Source organism: Lepisosteus platostomus, chromosome 12 (assembly GCF_059453375.1).
Source record: "Lepisosteus platostomus isolate fLepPlt1 chromosome 12, fLepPlt1.hap1, whole genome shotgun sequence".
NCBI classification, from domain to species: Eukaryota; Metazoa; Chordata; class Actinopteri; order Semionotiformes; family Lepisosteidae; genus Lepisosteus; species Lepisosteus platostomus.
In genome coordinates, this window is record NC_142622.1 from 24,212,224 (window position 1) to 24,234,583 (window position 22,360).

The window sequence follows — 22,360 nt, forward strand, 5'->3', positions numbered from 1 at the left end:
AGTATGCCATATCCTTGTGCTTTACTTATCAAATATAGAACTTTTTTTAATACATTAATGCGGTGAAATATTGACATATTGAATATATGACTTATTCTTAAATCTGCCTCATAAAGTGTACATTATACAGTTTTTGAGCAAATATGAATTAAATTTGAGGTATGCGAGACCCCAGTTTATTAGACAACCTTTACTTAACTGAGTTGTTAAGCTTTTATCATTTTTAAATTCAACTTGAATAATCACCTCACTTAGAGGTTATTTAATAATTTTAACTAATTTTCTACTTTGAAACATAACATTGCAATTTGCATATACTTTTTAAACATCTTGTAGCTCTCTCTAAGAAAGTTTAGGAATGAAAGTAGGCTTGAAGAAAAGAGATGTGCACACCAAAGCCTCTGGGCTCAATGGGGCAATCAATCATTAATATGAATCATTTCCTGTTCCAGTGATAGCCTATTAAAGAGACTGCAAGCTGTGAAAACACAAATTCTGTCGCCAGAGTAATAACCACAAGGTGTAGTGCTAATAATAGCAGCAGTAAGGGATCTTGGCTTGTTCGAAGTCATACCACACAGTACTTACAGAGCACAATATTGTAGCAGTTGAATCAGGAAATTACACTGAGTGTGTTGAAAAAACTGAAAGATAGGCTGAATAAAACAGATGTTTTGACATTTATTTCACTAGAATGTATGTTCTAATATTGTGGAGCCCGAAGTCAAGCTGCCTTTTTACAGGTATTCTTATATCATGTCATTTGCCAAACCATGTACACCATATGGTGTCGCAGGAAGCCGGAGCCTACCTGGTAAGCAAGGAGCGCTAGACAGGCTACACCCTGAGCTGGACGCCAGTCCATCGCAGGGCAAGTGCAAGCCAATCGTACATGGGGACAATTTGGAGTACACTAAAATGAACAGTTTAGTTGATTAATATTTGAAACTGGACAACAGATTTTTTAAAGTCTTTTAAAGATTTCTAAAGCCATTGTTGCATTACTGTCATTATGTTTAAGTTGTTTAAGTTCTCTATTAGATTTTCATAAGTGTTTCAACTGTATTGTAATTGCATTATATATATACAGAAACACGAACATGTAGTACTGAGCTTTTCAGTGTAAAATGGAGCTGAAAATGGCAATCAAAATGGTATTAGTCCTAATAATATTAACTATCATTCAAGTTTATTATACATTGAGTGTTTGACATCAGCCAGAGACTAAAGACTGAGAATCTAGGGTTAATTTACTGGACTCTTTATTTATTAAAATGTTTAGCATTTCACAATTTTAAACATGATTCATACATAGGAATTCCTTTTTCACTATTTACTTTTGTCTCAGTTTATAACCAAACATGTTGGAGATGAAAACATCAGTTTATGATTATATCTTTATTATACATTTGATTGCATTTTAATTTGTTTTAGATTGCTAAATAAAAAGGAAATAATTTATGTCATCATAACAATTTATGATGTTTGGGATCTAGAGAGTGGTGGTTTAGATATTAATATATTTGTATGGAGGTACGATACATGAATGACCAGAAGCCATATCACCCTGCAGCACACAACTGGCAAACCACTAAAGCTAAGCAGGTGTGAACCTAGTCAGTACCTGGATGGGAGACCTCCTGGGAAAAACTAAGGTTGCTGCTGGAAGAGGTGTTAGTGGGGTCAGCAGGGGGTGCTTACCCTGTGGTCCATGTGGGTCCAAATGCCCCAGTATAGTGACGGGGACACTATAGTGTAAACAGGTGCTGTCCTTTGGATGAGACATAAAACTGAGGTCCTGACTCTCTGCAGTCATTAAAAATCCCAGGGTGGTTCTCGAAAAGAGTAGGGGTGTAACCCCAGTGTCCTGGCCAAATTTCCCATTGGCCCTTACCAATCATGGCCATCTATGAATTGGCTTCATTACTCTGCTCTCCTCCCCACTAATTGCTCATGTGTCCAGAAAAGCGCTATATAAGTGTAAGCAATTATTATTATTATTAATTATAATATGAATTAATTAAATGTTAATTTATTTATTTTTTCAACTGACACTTTAGTAACATCTGCTCTAACATTATACAGCTTTTAATGGAACTTAAAAGCATAAAGTGGTATTTTATATTGACACTTCTTTGTGTCAATCGGTCTCTGTAGATCTGCAAATCAATAGGTTTTGTTTTTAAAGCATGTATGCTTTAATTTTGGCATTTAATTTTAAGTTTTATTTATTTAAAAGGGAACTGGAATCCCAATTTCTTAGATCAGTTATTAAATCTCAGAAACGTTTTTGAGATCCATCAAACTGATTGATAGTATTGCAACATTTTACAAATTCACAAAATCCTGAAATTTGTGAAAGTACTGTATTGTCGCCATGTTGTCACAAACCTCTAGTCACCATGGACAACATAAAACTGTCCCATCCTTCTCACTAATCATCCTGCTCACTGTAAAAACAAATGTAATGCTATGTAAAAGCGAATAAGTACAGGTTGTGCAGTAAACATTTCATTGAAGAAATGTTCCAATGTGATCTGAATGCAGAGTTAACAAGTAAATTGTATTTAAGAAATTTATGGAATAAATGTTAAGACTGTAAAATTGTTATTAACTTATGTAAATAAACTTAAAAGCCTCTTGCCATTTCACAACAATGGAAGGCAGAACCATCTTAACAGACTTCTAATGCTGCTTATTGTATATAGAAAGTCACATTGAGTAGTCACAGACAGCCGTTTCTTCCTACTTAGGATCCATCATACCCTACCTGACATGCTTAACTCTGGCTTGTGAAACAGGGATGCAGTGACTTGCCAAATGTATTCAACCCCTTGTACAGTTTTTACACTTGTTACTTTAATGTTTTCAGCATGTGAAATAGAAATGGAAAAGTTCAATTTGCTAAGTTCTTACATCAATTTTGGTGCACATAATTACCTTAACAAGCCACAAACATAGTTCCTCTGATACCTGTCTATATAAGGTCCCTCAGTCAGGCAATGAATTTCAAATAAGAATTCGTCCACAAATACCACAGAGTTTTTAGAACAACTCATGCATGAAGTTGTATCAAGGTACAGATCAGGAATAGGGTGTAAAACAACTACATTTATGAGCCTTAATATCTGTCTGAGCATTGTAAAGAAGTGGAAAATCATTCAGACACAGCCTTGATCATGTTGTCCCTCTAAGATGAGCAGCCATGCAAGGCGGAAAATTGGTTAGGGATGTCACGTGAGACCAACAGAGCCACGGAGTTCAATGGCTGAGATGGGAGAAATAGTGCCTGAGTCAACAGTATTCTAGTCACTACACAAAGATGATTTATATTATGACATAAAGATGGCAGAGTTGAAAACTGATCTCAAATACAACATGGGGTTTACAAAAAAACATTTAAGTGACACTGAAAACAAGTGGCAAAGACAAAAATGGGACTATTCTCTCTTTATGCAAAGCATTACATCTGAGGCAAACCCAACATACTGCATTACTCAGTCAGCACATACTGTTAAGCATGGTGGTGGTAGCAGCATTATGTTATAGTTTTGCTTCTTATCAGTAGGGACTGGAGAACTTGTCAAGGCTGATGAAAGCATAGATGGAAAGTACTGACAAATTATAGAGTTAAACTTGCTTTTTTCCAAAAACTGACCCACCCTTCAACATAACAATGAGTTAAACCACATGGCCAAAGTTATACTTGAGTGGCTTTACACATGGCGCCGCCCAAGCAGGCAGCAGCCCAGCGAGCTCTCTTAAACGGATCTTTTTATCATTGTTTTTTTCTTCGTTTTTTCTTTTGTTACTGTTCTTAGTCCTCAGTTTCCCTCTCCACAATGTTCATGTACATAACCTATGATCCACAAACACTTTTAGACATCGGAACAAGATCCACAGGACTATCACTTAGTCTGGAAGATCTGGACTGCATCAGCTCACACGGACTTCTCCGACAAGGCCTGGAAACCACGGTATCACCTGAACAAGGTAACCAAGCCAGGAAGCATCACAAACGATGTGAACGAAAACAGAAACGCGGTAAGCGAGCTGGGCTACAAACAAGACTAAAGACCAAACATCCTTTGGTCCTTTAGTCTTGTCCATCCTTTACCAACCATTTTACTCGCCAATGTCAGATCCCTCGACAACAAACTCGATGATCTCAGACTGAGACTCTCCACACAACGAAAAATTAAAGAATGCTGCGCTTTTATTTTTACTGAAACATGGCTAACAGACAGTATTACGGACTTGGTGATACACCTAGACAGGTTCTCTGCCTTCCGCATGGACAGAACTACAGAGTTTGGTAAAACCAGGGGTGGGGGAGTGTGCATTTTTATTAACAACGTGTGGTGCAACAATGTATCTACCATCACGAAACACTGCTCACCTGCTCTGGAATTGTTAATGATCAAGTGCCGTCCCTTCTATCTGCCGGGGGAATTTACATCTGTTATTATCACCACCGTCTACATCCCCCCTGACGCTAATGGCAAAGAAGCGCTAGAGGTAGAGCACACTGCAATAAACAAACAGGAATCTGCACATCCTGACGCAACCTTTATCGTTGCGGGTTACTTTAATCAAACAAATCTCAAATCCGTTCTCCCAAAATACCATCAGCATGTCTCCTTCCCAAGGAGAGGAGAAAACACTCTGGACCATGTTTACACCAAGATTCAGAACGCTTTCAAGTCAGTACCTCTCCCCCACAGTGGAAACTCAGACCACATCACTCTCCTCCCAGCATACAGACAGCTGCACAGGCAAGTGAAACCAGTGGTCAGAATGATGAAAGTGTGGCCTGAAGGAGCTGAATCAGTCCTGCAGGACTGTTTTGAATGCACTGACTGGAGTGTGTTTAAAGAGGCTGCCACACAGGGATCATACACATACACCGACATACAGGAATATGCATTTTCAGTCAGGTAATGTGCTGACAATGTCACACTCACAAAAGAAATAAGAACTTTTCCTAACCAGAAACCATGGATGAACAGTGAGGTTCACATCCTAATCAAAGCAAGGGATGCAGTATTCAAAATCAGGCAATAAATCAGAACTAAGGTCAGCCAGGATCAATGTAAACAATGGTATTAAACATGCAAAAAACACACTCAAATAGGAATTAGAGGAACACTTCACCACCAATGACCCAAGGCGCATGTGGCAAGGTATACAGGCCCTCACAGACTACAAGAGGAAGAACATCTGTGCACCTGCCCATGATGCCTCCCTGCCTAACGAACTCAACACCTTCTATGCTCGGTTTGAAGCCAGCAACACAGAACCAGCCATCAGAGCTGCACCCTCCGCAGCTGATCTGCTGCTCCCACTCTCTGCAGATGAGGTGAGGAGATCTCTGCAAAAAGAGAACACACGCAAGGCTGCAGGACCTGACGGCATACCCAGTCGCGTCCTCAGAGCCTGCGCCAATCAACTGGCAGGTGTATTCACAGACATTTTCAATATGTCTCTGGCCCAAGCCATAGTCCCCACCTGCTTCAAGACAACCACAATCATCCCAATACCGAAGAAAACCACAGTGACATGTCTTAATGACTACCGACTGGTGGCACTAACATCTGTCATCATGAAGTACTTCGAGAGGCTGGTCATGAAGCACATTAAGGACACCATCCCAAACACACTGGACCGATACCAATTTGCCTACCGGTCCAACAGATCCACAGATGACGCAGTCTCCATTGCCATACACACTGCCCTATCTCATCTGGATAAAAAGAACACATACGCAAGACTACTATTCATCGACTTCAGCTCAGCTTTTAACACTATCATTCCAGAGAAACTAGTCAAGAAACTCAGTGCACTGGGTCTCAACACCACCCTCTCCAACTGGATTCGGGACTTTCTGACAGGCAGACCTCAGGCTGTCAGGCTTGGAAACCACACCTCCGGCACACTAACTGAGAACACTGGGGTCCCCCAGGAGTGTGTGCTAAGTCCATTACTCTACTCCATCTACACCCAAGACTGTAAGGCCAAACACAACACCAACCCCATCATCAAGTTTGCCGATGACACCACAGTTGTAGGTCTGATCACAGACAATGATGAGAGGGCCTACAGGGAGGAGATCAATCTCCTTACAACGTGGTGTGAAGACAACAACCTCACCCTCAACGTCAGCAAAACCAAGGAGCTGATCTTGATTTCAGGAAACTGCAAAACGGACATGCCCCTATCCACATCAACGGGACTGGCAATGGCAGTATTGCTGACCGCAAAGCCCTACAGCGGGTGGTGAAAACTGCCCAGTCCATCACTGGGGTTGCCCTGCCATCTATACAGGACATTTATGACAGACGGTGCTTGAGGAAAGCTCTAGCATCATCAAAGACCCCACACATCCCAGCTACAGACTGTATGACCCTTTACCATCTGGAAAACGGTACCGGAGCATTCGGGCCCAGACTACCAGACTCAGAGACAGTTTTTACACCCGCACTATCAAACTATTAAACTCCCAGCCTCTCTCACTCTCACCTCACCTCTCACCTATGATCTGAACCTCACAGTGCTTTCTTTCTTACCAAAAACTCACACATTGAAATCTACCTCTACCTTACATGTCAAAAAGCTCACTCCCCATAATTTCTATCCTTTCATTCTGTTGATGCATGTTTTTGCACATCTGATGTTGTTTTTGCACATTACTTGTTACCTTTTTGTTGTTTTGCACATTGCCTGTTGTTGTTTTGCACACTGCCTGTTGTCTCTGTCTTTCTTTTATTATACAATTGTATTGTTGTTGTTGGTTTTTTGTACTATGTATCATCCGAGAGCTAGCTAAATAGCATTTCATTATACCATATACCTGTATATGAGTATAATGACAATAAACTTGAACTTGAACTTGAACTTTAGAAAATTAATGTTCTTGAGTGTCATAGTCAACGTTCTGACTTGAGAGGTTGATCAAATCTGTCAGGAAGAATAGGCAAAAATTGTACCAAGCCAGTGTGCAACATTGGTTGGGAGCTCTCAAAAATGATGTTTGGTGCTAAAGCTGCTTTCTCAAAACATTGAGTTCATGGGTCTGAAAAGCTATGCAACCTATTTATTAATTTTTTTTTTCTAATATTTACTGTAAGTTATCTTATCCTTAGGTGTCGTTGGCTTCACTGAGTGTTTGAATACAATTTTAAGTTTTAAAAACTTGTGTATGCATCTTTGTAATTTCCCAAATTGGCACACCATAGTGAGGGTTTGAATACTTTTACGAGGCACTTGTAATATGTCTAATCAGTCACTCAGCATATGTCTAATGCTTGTAAGCCCAGATAGGTGTAGCAAAACATGATATGATAGTACCTTTACAACATAACGTCATAAAATATGTCTGTATACATTAAAGTAATATTTACTTTTATTATTTGTAGAAATATTTAGAAAAACATAATATTATAATTAATTGTTGGTTTAATTGATAAATGATGACGTAAAAAACAGGCTGGTCACTCTTCTTGTCTGTACTGTACATTGAACATGCAAATTCATCATTGTATATGGCTACTATATTTCTCCATGTGAAAGATAGGTTGGTCCGAGGACTTTTCAATGAACATATAACATAGTAGAGTTTGAATCTATTTTCACAAAGTTCCGTAAATATAAGTAGATGCAGATTCTTCAAGAAAGAAGAAATATCCATCAGCTTGAATTTGCATTGCCCCAACTATCCTGCACAATGTGTGCCTTTGGTCCTATTTTGGTAGCTTCAGCACTATACTCGATTACCCTAAACCATGGTATGTAATGCATTATAGACATCTAGTATGCCTAGTGTGAACTGGGCAAGTCAGCTGACCAGCGTCAAAGATTGATTTGCTTTCACAATGCATGACAGGAATGCATTGTTGTCTCGTCCAACGTCTTCTAGTCAAAACATGTTAAACCAGCAGCTCGAAACCTGATGTCAGAGTTATATTTAACTTGATATATCATTATCTCATTGTCAGAATACCTTGGCAGTCTGCTATGGACTTTATAGTAAGTTTCCAATAACACACTTCTGTTGTTTTATTTGTCTGCAACTCATTGTGATGATTCTTTTTACTTTAATTATCTTGTGTTCTCTTTTTAAGATGAACTCTGACTCTCGTAACAACTGCTACCTAAAAAACAATTTTAGAGCTAAAGTCATAAGGAAACATACACAATTACAAAATAATTATGTTCTAAATCATGACTGTAAATACAGACCTCTACCGCATTTAAACTGGGTCAATGGAATATCCATAATGGTATAACATGCTGTACTTTAATTAAAAACGCATTTTAATCCACTTGGTGGATAATTAATGAATGGACCATGCCTTGTGCATGTTTAAGAATAATTCATACCTATGCTTATTCTAGAAGGCTAATTTGCATCAGATTCACTGATGATAAAGTGGATGTAACTGTAAATGAATTCCTAGTATAACATGTAGATGTTCATTTTGACTAATTAGAAGCTAGATAATTTTAAGAAATCAGAATATATCAAAACAAGAGACCTTGTTGTTGCTATGAAATACATCATACCTACTGTAACATATTTCAGTGAAGAGGCACAACCTTGAAGGTTTTACTGTATATGTGATTTAAAAAAATGACATTTTCTGTAAAAAAATGAAATGAAATCATAAAGACATGTTTACACAATAATTATAAATATAAATTATAAAATAATTACCATTTTCAAAGTTCTTGCTCATTTTGATACTAATAAATGTCAGATAATGAGGGCATTTTAGAATCTTGTGGTGTATATTGCTTTTCTATATATCATTGTCTTTTTAAAAGTAATTAACAGGCCAAGGTATGGGTACATGCTGTACAGTATACAGTATATACTGTATATACGATCACAGTTATATAATCATTCTAGATTATGATTTCCAAAGCTGTTAAATTGAGATTTAATTTCTGAATTCAGATAGATTATACTAGGTTGAAGGGTGGCATGGTGGCACATTGGTTAGCACTGCTGCCTCCAAGCACTGGGTGTTACGCTTTCCACACGCGTCTCTGTCCCATCTTGCATTCCCACGTGTGCTGTGTTTAACAAACGCTCACGCCACAAGTAATTTACCTATCACCATTAACTCCCGTCACTATTTTTGTTCCCCTCTTTTCTCACTTCCCTCCCTGCTCACTATTGCAGATTCTCCTCGAGCTCCCGAGTACATGTTATTTCATTACTAGTTTGTATTCGGTATTTGACCTTTTAGCTTTCCCCTAGTTTTTGATTTCGTCTTGCATTTTGGATTGTTGCTCTCTAGTAGTCTTTCTCATTTTCTGACCTTCTTGCTCGTTTCCTGGAATACATTTTTGCTTAGCGATTTGGATTGGTGTTCTCTCTCTCCTGATTATTGCACAGGATCCATACCTCCTACCTGCCCATTGTTACACTGGGGTTCAATTCTGGACCTGTGGTGCAAACCGTGTGGAGTTTGTGGTTTGGTTTCCTCCCACAGTCCAAAAACATTTTTAAATTGGCCCTGACCCTTCTAGTGTGTGCATGCCTGTGTGAGCCCTGCTATTTAATTAATATTTAAGATATATTCTTTATAGTAATATTTGTAATATTTGTACAGCATTTTGTGAAAATACTGCAACATAAACCCATTTGTCAAAAAGGTCTCAACTAAATGCATCACATGACAAAAAAAAAGTCATCTTGTGCCTCTTGTCAAGCAGTTCATACAACTGCAGACTTTACAGTCTCCTTGATCTATATGGTGTAATGAAGTGCTATATTTTTATCAAAAAGGGGGGAGAAATCATCTGATTGCTGTCAGTATAACACCTAAAGCTAATGCTGGAACTGGCAGAGCGAGGGTTAGTTACAGTAGAGAGTGAGAGAGTGTGTATGAAGAAGATGGTACTGGGAACTGTACTGTATTTGACAATTGATGGAATACTTTCAGAAATTCTTGGGCAGAATTTGAAAGATGGAAGAGGGGCCATGTGCAAAGTGGTGATGATCATTCATTAGGATGAAAAAGAAATACTGTACATTTTGTAGGAAATCTCTGTGTTGTAAATAATTTGCATAGCATTGTATTTTTATTAAAAATATACACAGATACATGATACTTAAATAATAGACACTGTGTAATTGCATTTTAAGTTAAGTACAAAGATGTTCAGAAAATGTTCTTATTAAATTAAATTTCTAATAAAAATTAATATTAATCTTATTATTAATTATGTCTTCCTTTTGCCAGATGGCAGGTTTTGATGCGTGTTCCAAAAAACAGCAAAGAACTAGGACTGTATGGAACTATGTGGTTCCATACCGTATATTAAGAGAAACCTTTGCAGCATTTTAAATATATGCTGTATGCTGTGCTTATAATAACTCCCAGAACTTCAAACAGAATTTTACAGCTTCTAAATTTCTTTATACGCTGAGCAAGGAAAAAATGCCCCTTAAGTTGCAGAAAAATTATACTATATTTTCACAGATCGTGTCCAACTGGAGTACCGTAGATGTTATCAGTTAGCTAATGAGGGTTTAGACTTGTAATCTATCAAATACTGTTTCTGTCTTGCAGGTGCAGTGTAATTAAAATCATTCTGAAAAAGTGTAGCATCAATTACTTTAAAAAAAACAGCCTACATTGGCTTTTAGGAATAGGTAATTATTTAACATACAATACTGTAGGTCACATAAGTGATATACAAGTACACATACAGTACAGTATAATCTGAAAAATGTAGTAAAAGATATGTACAGTACATTTTCCATTTCTGAGATCATACTAAATCAAATATACTAACAATGAAGGACACTTACCTATAGTAAGTGAAGCAAACCATTCTACCAAATATGAACTGTACAGTACACCTTGTTTTGTTTGTTGTGTCATCATATCACAGGAGTAGAATTAAAGTACTCTTTTAATTTTACATGTGTATCTACCTACCTGTACTTGTACCAGTAAATGTAACTGTTATGTTAGTCCCTTATATAGTACACTACAGGTGAATGTATACCCCCGATGAAATGGGAACAAAAAATGATGTCTTGCTTAAAACAAAATCCTAAAAATGTCATGGTGAAATCATAGTAACATTACAAAGAGCAAAGGCATATTTGTTATTAATTATTGTTTAGTTCATTATTAATTCAGAAATATTAGTTTTAATTTGAGTCACATTTATTTACACTTCTATGTGTTCCTTTAAATAAAATCCACACAATTAAATACAAATCTTCAATAAACCTCTACTCTTTGGAAGTGCAATGGACTTCACTCCTTACCTCCTCTGAAGGTTCCCTGCTATCCTGGGGTAAAAATGGAGGGGACATAAGGTACAGACGTACAATATTGGCATGATCACAAAGGTTAAGCTTAGAGTGTTTTCTGTAGACCGATGGTCATTGCCCTTCATATACAGTATTGTAGAAAGGGTATAGAAGAATCTGCTGAATCTACCACTTTCCAATGTAGTGTCCATTATTAAGAAATGTAAGGATACTCTTATAGTGGCCACTCTGCCTGGAGGAGAACTAAAGGATCTTGCTATTGCGGGCTGTGAGACAAAGGGTTCAGGAGGCGAGATTCAGGAGATAAGGACTGCACCACAGTCACATTCATGACATGACTGGGGTATGTACACTTCCATGTGTTGGAGCTTAATTTCAGCCAGTGCCCTTTGCACACATAAATCAAATCTTGTAGCACAACCCATCTTGAACTTTCTATAAACACAAGCTTGATGTATACGTATTGCCTAATGATTAAGCATATTGATATTAGAGCTCTTAACTGTTCGAGTGCCGTGGTGTAACTAATTTTCTATTGTAAGAAATACCTTATTAATTTTTTAAACAGAGATGTAAAATGCACTTGAGCAGTACTGATACCGTATATTCTGTATATCTTTTGGATTATTTTATCTGCAGGTAAAAACATTATAACAAGAAAGTGACTTCTCCCAGATTTGCCAACAATAAATGGTTTGATTGAATTAATAAATGAAATTTACGTAATAAAAAAATAAACATTTTCACTTAAATTACAGATGAACAAATTTGTCAGATCTAGAACTAGGTGGGTTAAGTATTGTACATTAAAACCTTGGTCTGAGTTTGTTGAGATACAATATAACTGAAACTAGAATAAAGAATTTATATCTACAGTATATACTTTTTGCTTCCTTTGAATATAAATATTTAGGTTAGAAGTAAAATAAGTCTAACATATTAGGGCAACAGCATAGAATAGATTTTCATGTGTGATGTATACTGGTAAATTATAAAAGGATTATGTAATGTCATCTGTATTTAAAATTGTTTTATCTGTTCTAAAAAAAACTTAAAATGTAAATTACATGGATTCTGTTGTTTCAGGTAATCTTTTTGTTCAAATTTGAAATTGTAAGATGACTAAAACATTAATAGTTAAATATGTGCTTTAGTAGTTCATGCATATAACTTACAAAAAACATGTACTTTACAGTAAACCTTGTTCCCTTGCTTTCTGTTTCTAATTAAGAATAGGAAGAGAGAAAACAAAGCTTGTATTTTACTTGGTTGAAAAACTGTTTAGTTTATTTTGAATGCTGTTAGGGCTTAAGCCTTAAATACACATAGCTTCCTAATCACTAAGGGACATGTGAATGCATTATAAATAAGAGATTATTAGTGGTTTGAATTCCACAGCTTTAATTTAACTCATTAGAATATGGCCTAAGGTTTAAGGTTTATGCCCAACCTTTATTCTGCCTATACATGTCATATTCTTACAATTGTCACGAAATCATAACCACAACCAGAATTAAACATAAAGTGTTAAGTCCCCAACAAAAATTAATGGTCCCACTTACTGGTGTTTAAAGCAATGTGCCAAGTATGCACTAGAACCACAGCAAACATAAACTCCTTGGGAATTATAGATGAGAAGCTCTAATGAAAAAATTCAGCTTTTTAGCTGAATGTACTGTATGTGGCCATGTCTGTCTGTTTTGCTAATGGAGTCAGGGAACATAGCGCCTCATCCCTTTGTATGACGTGATCACACCTAGAGTGTTGTTTTACTATTAAGTTGAAGACAGCCATAAGTTCAGATATTTTGTTCCACAAACATCTAAAATTTCGCTGTATGTTAAAATCCCTGACCAACATATAAATTCAATTGTATTTAATTAAAGACACCATAACAACTACTTGAAGAATCAGTGATTTAAACTCAAGGTTAATTCTTTTGGCTATATTTTCCACTACATAGATTATAGTTGTGCATACACACAGGCATATTTTTGTCACTGATTAGAAATCATTCAATGATGAATAATAAGAAAAGGGTTTAATGGCTCAACACTGAAGTGCCAACAGGATCCTAGAGGTTAAAATTTTAATGTTCATCTGGAGTGAAGTACTGGTCTAACTCCAGGCTGAACTGCTTTGTAACTAGGAGTGAAAAATTAGAGAGTACACTATGTATCCATTTGAGCCAAGAAGAAATAAACCGAGAATCCTCAGTTTATGCAACGGCTACCCCTGATGGTGATTGACAGCCTGCAGACCTGATTGTTATCATTATTACAGTAACTGTACACATGAAATAGAGGTTTTGTTTATTAAGATAAGTGCAGTTTTTTTTTTCATTTTTTGGAGGTAGACGCATTCAGATAGTGTTATGAACTTCTGGCCTTTCCTTTTTAATGTGTCATCATTTATCAGCCATAATGATATGCACAACAATTTAGATTAACCAAGTAATTATATCGGGATTTTCTTTTTTTTTCATTTTTTAATTTGAAAAGTTTATATTTTTAAAGTATATTTCATAGAATTAGTGGGAATCAGCATTTTATCTGATGTGTCACATTTAACTTGTGTAGAAAGTAAGTTCTGAACTCTGCACTGTTTTTCTTGCTGTGATGCACTGTCAGGCACCTGTGTATTAAAGACAGCACAGTGTCAGCACTAGTGTATCACCACTGCTGTAAGATGGGCAGTCTCATATCAGCCTCTAGTGGATTGTTACTAAAAAACACAATTACATGAATATTAGGTCTGAATGAGGTGGGAAGTGGTGAGGGAGGGTTGAATAGGCTAATTTATTTTTGTGGAATTCTCATTCTTTTGCAACCGTTTGAGACTAAGCTAGAAAGTTTGGTGCTTGACAACTTTTCATAGCAGCTATCAACCAGTCTTGATGCTGTAGTGCTGCATCAACATAACCAGCTGTTAGTTCTAAACAGAAGCCTGCATGTACAGCTCAGTAAGAGCCATAGGGAGACCAAACTGTAACATTCTGTTGTACTGAATCTGAACTTAAATTAGTCAAGTTCTGTAACCTTTAGGCGTAACTTTTATAAGGCTCTGAATTAATAGAGACAGGCTAACAATTGAGGTTTAAGTGGCATAGTTTGTTGAAGACAGCTTTAAGACATCCTCCTCAAACCTTGTACTAGAATTGTGAGACTTAAATAAATGAACTGATCTTACTCTCAGCTCAAAAAAGTCCACACAAATAAAAGAACCCCCCAATTAATGCAGTATATGAAAATGTTCCTTGTTTTCTAATCCTTTTCATTGCCAGACCCTCAAGATGTAGCAGAGTATTAAGATGGTAAGTGCTGCCTCCTCAGAGCTCCAGTGTCCTTGGTTTGAACCTCAGGTATCTGGCTGCATTACAGTACATTTACATGCTCTCCCTAAATCTCCCAGAGCTAGGTTTGATTGACTATTTGAAATTATCCTCGTCTCTGATTCCCATTGTGTTTCATCAATGGTGAAAACATTTGTGTGCTCTGAGGTTGACCTTGGGCTCCATGTTTCTGGCTTGTTGTGACTCCCCCAGGAAAAGTGTCTTTCTGATAATGGTGGAATGGATAAACACCACAACACACCACTGTAAAATTTCTGATTCAAGTCACCGATAAATGTCTTGTCCCCTTCACAGCACATTCATTACAGTATAAAGTATAAGAGTATTGCTGTTCTATCTCTAAGCTTCAGGTTTTAAGTCTTTCCAGCTTGTTAAAGCTCTTTCTTTCACTGCATGGCTGTGCTGGGAAGAAGAGGCAGAGGTGCTAATTATGAATAGCTTGTGGGAGAAGGGTTTTTAAAGGTCTGTGAAACTGTCAAAATATGTAGACAAAGTGTACGAAAAAAAAATAATACAGCTAGGCTCTTTTTAAGAATATTTTCTCCTGTTGGTGCTGTACTTGAATGGATTGACTATTTTGTGATTTTTTGCTTATTACATCACATAAAACAAATATTATAGGAAGATGTTGTTTTCTAAAAAATATGATTATATATAACATATTACCTACTGTAGTTCATCTTTGTAAACTGAAACCTATTTTTTTGTTTTTCTGTCTTGATGGTATTGTGTCTAGTCTCTAGTCACCTCCTCTTTTGATAAAGTGCACCAACTGGCCTATAGCCACATTAATCTACAGCTGTTGGGGAAGTTGTCACAAAGTAATTTTCTTTGTTGGTTCATTGCAGGCAGCAGTAAAGTCATAACTGACTGCCAAATCATTCATCCACATTTGCAAAATTAGCATATAGCTTTGCTTACTGTATCCTAACAATATTAGAGATGTAGTGTTTCAGTGTCATCACTTGGGATTCCTGGACCATGGTTGTTATCTCAGTTGATGGATCTGTATTTTTTCAAGCCATTGCTATTCCAAATCCGCAACATGACACCAGTTTGTATATATGACTCTTTAATTGGTGATGTTTAGCCAATGCTGATACGGCTATAGTTAGCTTATCTGGATGACTGATCTGGCCTAAGAAATGTCTAGAGCTTATATTAAATAAGTCTTTCATTCTGAGAGCCTTGGAGGTCTGCCAGCTTTAAGTGTTTTCAGGCCATGTTGCTGAGGCAAGATTTGTTTCTTTTATATCCCAGTGTCATCTAAAGTAGCCAGAGAAGAAAGAATAAGAAACAATAGTTTATCTTCCTTGTACTTTCTTTTCAGTCAAGAGATATAGTTTGTCTCTCAGAATGATTTATTCTATATCTTATATAACATGTCCAAAGAAGGACATAAAATGAATAGGCTCAGCCTTGTCTCCTCTGCTATTCATACTTTGCATGGATATGGTGACCAAAGATATCCAAACGAGGCATCCATGGACGCTATTGTATGCCGACGATGTTATGATAGCAAGTGAAATGCGACACGGCCTCGAACAGCAAGTACAGGAGTGGAAGACGCGCCATGAACAATTCAGGATGAAACTGAACATCAAGAAGACAGAGTACCTGGAATGTGGTGATCAAACCAATGGCAAAATCTCAGCTGGTGGGGTCCAACTGAACAAAGTGACCCAGTTTAAGTATCTAGGCTCATGTGTCAACTCCGACTGCACTACCCTCCAAGACACCAAGACGCGAGTCAGCGCCGCTTGGATGAAATGGCGGCAGGTCACTGGAGTACTGTGCGACAAGAAGATCCCTTTGCGCCTAAAATCCAAAGTCTACCGCTCAGTGGTCAGACCAGTGGCCCTATACGGAACTGAATGCTGGCCAACATGAACAGGCACTCCATACGATGGAAACGAAAATGCTGCGATGGACCTTCGGCTTGACAAGACTAGACCATGTCATGAATGAAGAGGTGCAAAAAATACTAAAAGTCGCCCAAATCACTGAGAAAATGAGAGAATCATGCCTGCGATGGTATGGACACGTGCTCTACAGCAATGACACATCAATGGAAAAGACCACCCTCAAATTGAATGTGGAAGGCCGCCGGCCCCGTGGACGACCATTTACCCGCTGGCTGGATCGGACATGCACCTCGCAAGTCACTTGCCGAGACGCCGCAGGCGGTACGAAGTGGAAAAATCAGTGCAAACACACAGACCCCACATAAGTGGATAAATACGAAGAAGAAGAAGAAGAAAGAAGGACATAAAAATCAATTTTTCTCATGGGGTGATGCATATGTATGGAAATACAGATGCTTTATGTTTACATTATAATTTCACCTAAAACAAGAAAAAATTTGATTCTCTTGTCTTCATGAAAAATGTGGGCTTGCATAGTGCAGGTCTGTTATTGAAATTATAACAGTATAAAACCTATTTTTCTTTGTTCTTCCTGCTGTTCATGTGGTCACAACAAGCCATCCCAAAGGATTTCCTCTCAAATTTCCATTTATGTGATCAAACTAATCATTGAAAGAAAATGGACCGACGATAACAATTGATTGAAGCCTGTGGCACATTCATTAAACAAAAGTAGAGCATGGAGTTCCCTATATTAAAGAATGAAATAATTTTCCACAGGATGGTGGGGTGGATCACTGAACGGGATGTTTTGAAATGGAAATGCAAGCTACTGTGTTGTATTCATGTTTATTTCAGTTTTATTTTTTAATGAGAATCAGTACCTCATATACTCTTTGTTGCAGCACAGCTAATTTAGTTTCAAATTTCTATGTCATAGAATTAGTAAAAAAAAAATCTAAAAGATACAGTATCCATTATTTCAATTTCAATGCTTGAGGCATTTGTGTCAGATGTAACCCACTGAGGCTAAGCAGGTGTGAGCCTGGTCAGTACCTGGATGGGAGACCTCCTGGGAAAAAACTAAGGTTGTTGCTGGAAGAGGTGTTAGTGGGGCCAGCAGGGGGTGCTCAACCTGCAGTCCATGTGGGTCCTAACGCCCCAATAAAGTGACGGGGACACTATACTGTAAACAGGCCCCATCCTTCGGATTAGACATAAAACCGAGGTCCTGACTCTCTGTGGTCATTAATAATCCCAGGCTGTCTCTCGAAAAGAGTAGGGGTGTAACCCTGGTGTCCTGGCCAAATTTCCCATCGGCTCTTACCAAACATAGCCTCCTAATAATCCTGATCTATGAATTGGCTTCATTACACTGCTCTCCTCCTCACTGATAGCTGATGTGTGGTGAGTGTTCTGGTGCTGCACATTGGTGGTGGTGGAGGGGAGTCCCCATTACCCGTAAAGCTCTTTGAGTGGAGTGTCCAGAAAAGCGCTATAAAAGTGTAAGAAATTATTATTATTATTTATTCATTTCTCTCTGACACGGCTTTGATTAAAAGAATAATAATTCAGGCACACTGGGTTAAACAACCATTTCTTAACAATGACAATACACACACTGAACAACATGCAACATAAACATTCAAAATACAAATTACACTACTTATAAACCTTCTCAAAAGGTGTCCCAAAGGTCTACGTCGTGACCACCCAGAGAAACCCCAGACTGCTGCCAATTATTCAACTCTTAAATAATGCCTACAAAGGCAAAGATAAGATCAAGTTGCCTTCTAAACTAAACAAAATATGACTTAAAGATATATATCTCTCTCTGTAAACCCAGATGCTACAAAATGATTGAGAACCTACTATATTTCCCTATTCTAAAAATGCATTCACTAACCAGGAGAGGAATTCTTTATACAGAAAATCAGTTTCCTAAAAACAACAAAACAGCAGGTTCAAATAACTCGAATCTGAGTGGTCTGGATAAGGAACTCTTGTGTTCTATCTTCCTTTCCTTTCCGTGTCCTTCTATTTATGTATTTCTGTCTCCATTTTCCTCACTCTATAACAGCATGGTTTATACTGTGTTCCTAGACGGTTGATGACACTCTTAATTATTTACCATGAACTGAATTAACTAAGATAAACCAAAGTCAATTTTTATGACTGCTTCATCACTCAGTCTCACACCTCTACATCTCAGCAAACATCTCCTTGCTTTGAAGCTCCAGAGAACAGGACATGTTGACAATCGCCAGGTGTTACCCATTGTTACCCTCAAGATTCTGACAATATCTGTAACTACATATATATAATTTTGTAATGGTGGTAATAACTTGATTTGTCATTGTTATCACTCCCAAACCTCAGTTAATTACTTCCATTTCGGGTGTAATACACTCTGCAGCCTTTGAAAGTCTGTCTAGGCCAATTAGATGATGAGGCCATGAGTAATAAAATAATAAAAAAAAACTCTTGGTGTCATTGTGCCAAAACAACCCTATTAAGTTGATAACAAATAAATGCTGCAAAACAGAACAGCAGATAGTATTGGTGTGGGTGATATGGAGGATAAATTAATATATATATATAAATTCAAGTTGACAGACTTTTAAATGAGACAAACATATCATCTGTCCATATACTTTTATAAACATCAAGAATATAAAATATTAATATTATATTTCAGTATTTAACAGTTGACTTATATTACGTAAATCTGTTTGATTCAATTAACCTGAAGAGCAATCCTTTGTTCCGCAAATATCCTTTTTTAAGGGTGTGTTGTCAAAGGACCAGCATTGGCACATTGTCGAATGTAAATAAATGTATTCTACATTCTTACACATGGCGGAATAAGAAAGAACAAAAATCCCGTGGTGCTTCCATTTACACGTCACCAAATATGCGATACGAAAGGGAGCTAACAAATCCCCTTTCAACATTTAAAGTATTACACAGTATTCTCAGATGATTTCTCTAAAAAGATTCATCTTCTCATACCAAAATAAATGTTGGGGGCTACCTAATGGCCTTCTATTTTCAGCATGTGTTTTTGTTCTACAGCTGCTACACTAGCTCATCTGTTGAGATCCCTTCTGTCAGATGCTCAGCATTCTTTGCATTTACAATTGTTGGGTGATTCCATGGATTCACAGATGCTCATACAGAAATACAAGGTTCTGCCAGAATCCAGAGGGTATTTTCTAGAGAAAAGAGCTGAAAACATAGATAATTCATGGAGATGACTTCAAGCTGATTTGTAAATTAGGATTGTGGTTATATATTAATTTTCAGCCACTTTTGCCTCTGAAGTGATATTTAGCATCTTGTTGAACAGGATCTATAATTAAATCTTTACTAAAGATTTACTTGTATAGTGATTGATTGGTTTTTCTAGATGTCTGAGGTAAAAATAAAATATTGTTCTAAAGTCAGTTAATATACAGTATTTCTTGGACAATGTGAGATATTTTCTTACACAATCTAACACAATGCCTCTAGTACAATTCTGAACATGAGTATGTACCTAATCTAGTATTACTGGGTACATGATGGATTAATTTTAGCACACACAGGGAAAATGAACAGAAATGTTATACTGTTCAGAAATCCCCTTGCGATAATAGGAAGAAAAAACATCCAAGTAAGAGATTTACAGAGACAATTCAGTTTCCATTTGTGGTTTACTCTGGTTTGAACTGAGAAGGTGAATGGAATGAGTTTGTAAAGGTTTGAAAAGAGTTGCTCTTCAGAGGATTAAAAGTACTACTGCTTAACATCTAGCATGAACAAAAACGGACTATAAAATCCTCTGTAACTTTATTTTGTTGTATTTTAGTAAAAATGTAAGATTTGTATTATTTTGCTTTCCTTGTTACCATCACAATTTGACATGAATTTTCACTTTATTAACTCAGTTGGTGCAGTACTGTACATTTCTCTGTAGTTATTATCTGTGAATCTGTAATGTTGAAGAACAATGTGCTCTTCAACAAGTCAAACACCCATTTTAATATTTCATTATTAGTCCCTGACTCTCTTTTTTTGTTGTTATGCCACTAAATCTTTAAATTGAACTAAAGCCCAAGACAAACTTTTTTCATCTGCATGTGTAACAGGCACAGTTCTGCTCCTCTCTTGTGGGGATTTGATCACAGTAGCTCAGTGCATACACAGAACCACTTAGAAGCAATCTCCATTACACCAAAACACTGGATCTTTTGCTGTTGGAAATCTCTACTTTTAAGTTTCAAAAGGATGACATCACTTGTGTAACAATAGTGCCAACATTTATACTCACCCACTCTGTAATACCCAGCAGGGAAACACAGAAATACAATAAGAATCTATTCTCATAAGCTCTTCTCCACCTTCTTTACTCTTTTCAATGCTTTTCTTCTTTCAGCTCTGTGGATCCAACCATCACTTTTCCTCTTGGCTCCACCACTAACCTATCCTCCTCCTCCACCAAAATCTTGAACCTCATGCCTTACTCCTCTCTGTCTTACTCCTATTATATTTCTTCTTGAACATGCTCCAGTTCTTTTTGAGAAGCATTTGCATAATTTGTTGCTTCCTTTTTAGCTTCGCCATTCACTTTCTTGTCCAGGCAAAAGTCCTCTTTTGCCCAGACTGTTCTAACTCCCTCTTGGCCAATCTCCCTGCCAGTAGCTAACCAACGCCAGCAGAATTTTGATAGTAACCTTCCATTTTCCCTTCTTCAGTTTTCTCATGCAACACTATTGTTCCAGTGCCTCCACTAGTTCTCTATAGCTACTGTACACACATTCTTTACAGAACCCTTGTTAGAGCCTGCCAGTATTTGAATAATTCTCATCTTGTCTACCCTAAGTCTCTTAACTCTCCTTATAATCCTATCTCACCCCCTCTACTCCTTCTTTTCCATCTGACTTTCTGTATCTTCTCTTGGTTCTCCAGCTACAGTAGTCTATTCTGCACCTTTGTTCTTCAGCTTGGAATGAACTAACCACAGAAATCAGAACTGCTCATCACCTGCTCAAGGCACATCTGTTCTGAGTTGTGATCAATTAGTTCTCAATTGCATGCTTTAATAACTTGTACACTATGTTGCATAATTGCGCTTATCCATTGTAAACATGAAATGCATATCAATGTGGTGTTTACATTGCTGCTGTTTAACAACACTATCTCTATGCTGTTTCTTATTAATTCATTGTGTTTGCGCTGCTCTTCCATTACTCTGCTTGTGTTAGTCTTATTGTTATTTAAGTAATTTAATTTATTTTTTGTACTGTAAGTGTATGATTATGTCTTGTACTTACATTTAATGTAAATTGTTTAACAGATTGTACGGTTCCCTCAATAATGGAATATGGTAGGCAAATAAAAATAATCTATCAAATTACAGGAATGATTATTAGATTTAGCCAATTTATAGAACTGGCAGGGGTAGAACAGTTAAAAGAGACTTTCTAGCTGTTTATCTTTTTATGGCTTATCAGCGAGACATTATTGACTATGACCACTGCAATAAGCATAAAGGAAAAGTGAGGTAATTAAGCAGTAATGTAAAGACCTGCAAGGTAAATAAATCTGAAAAGCAATGCTGTTGAAAAAGTAGTGTTTAACATATATAGTATGTATATATAACATATAAAAATGTATCAGATAAATATTGCAACAGAAGGCATTTCTTTTTACTGATCAAAGTTAGCTATGTCATGCAGATGAGCCCTAATAAAAGAGAATCAGTTGTCCAGGCTGCTAACTTTATTTTTGCCAATAAAATAATTACTCTTTTAAAAGATCCATTCACATCAGCATTATGAATATGGAACAATTCACTCCCAATAT

The 22,360-nt window shown here is 37.1% G+C and overlaps 1 protein-coding gene and 1 pseudogene across 6 annotated transcripts in view; both read left to right on the forward strand.

Annotated features, from left to right (window-relative positions):
* LOC148651328 (poly(rC)-binding protein 3) overlaps positions 1-22,360 on the forward strand; it is a 402,183-nt gene that overhangs the window by 159,446 nt on the left and 220,377 nt on the right. The window lies entirely within an intron of this gene.
* LOC148651329 (uncharacterized) lies at positions 16,065-16,878 on the forward strand (annotated as a pseudogene).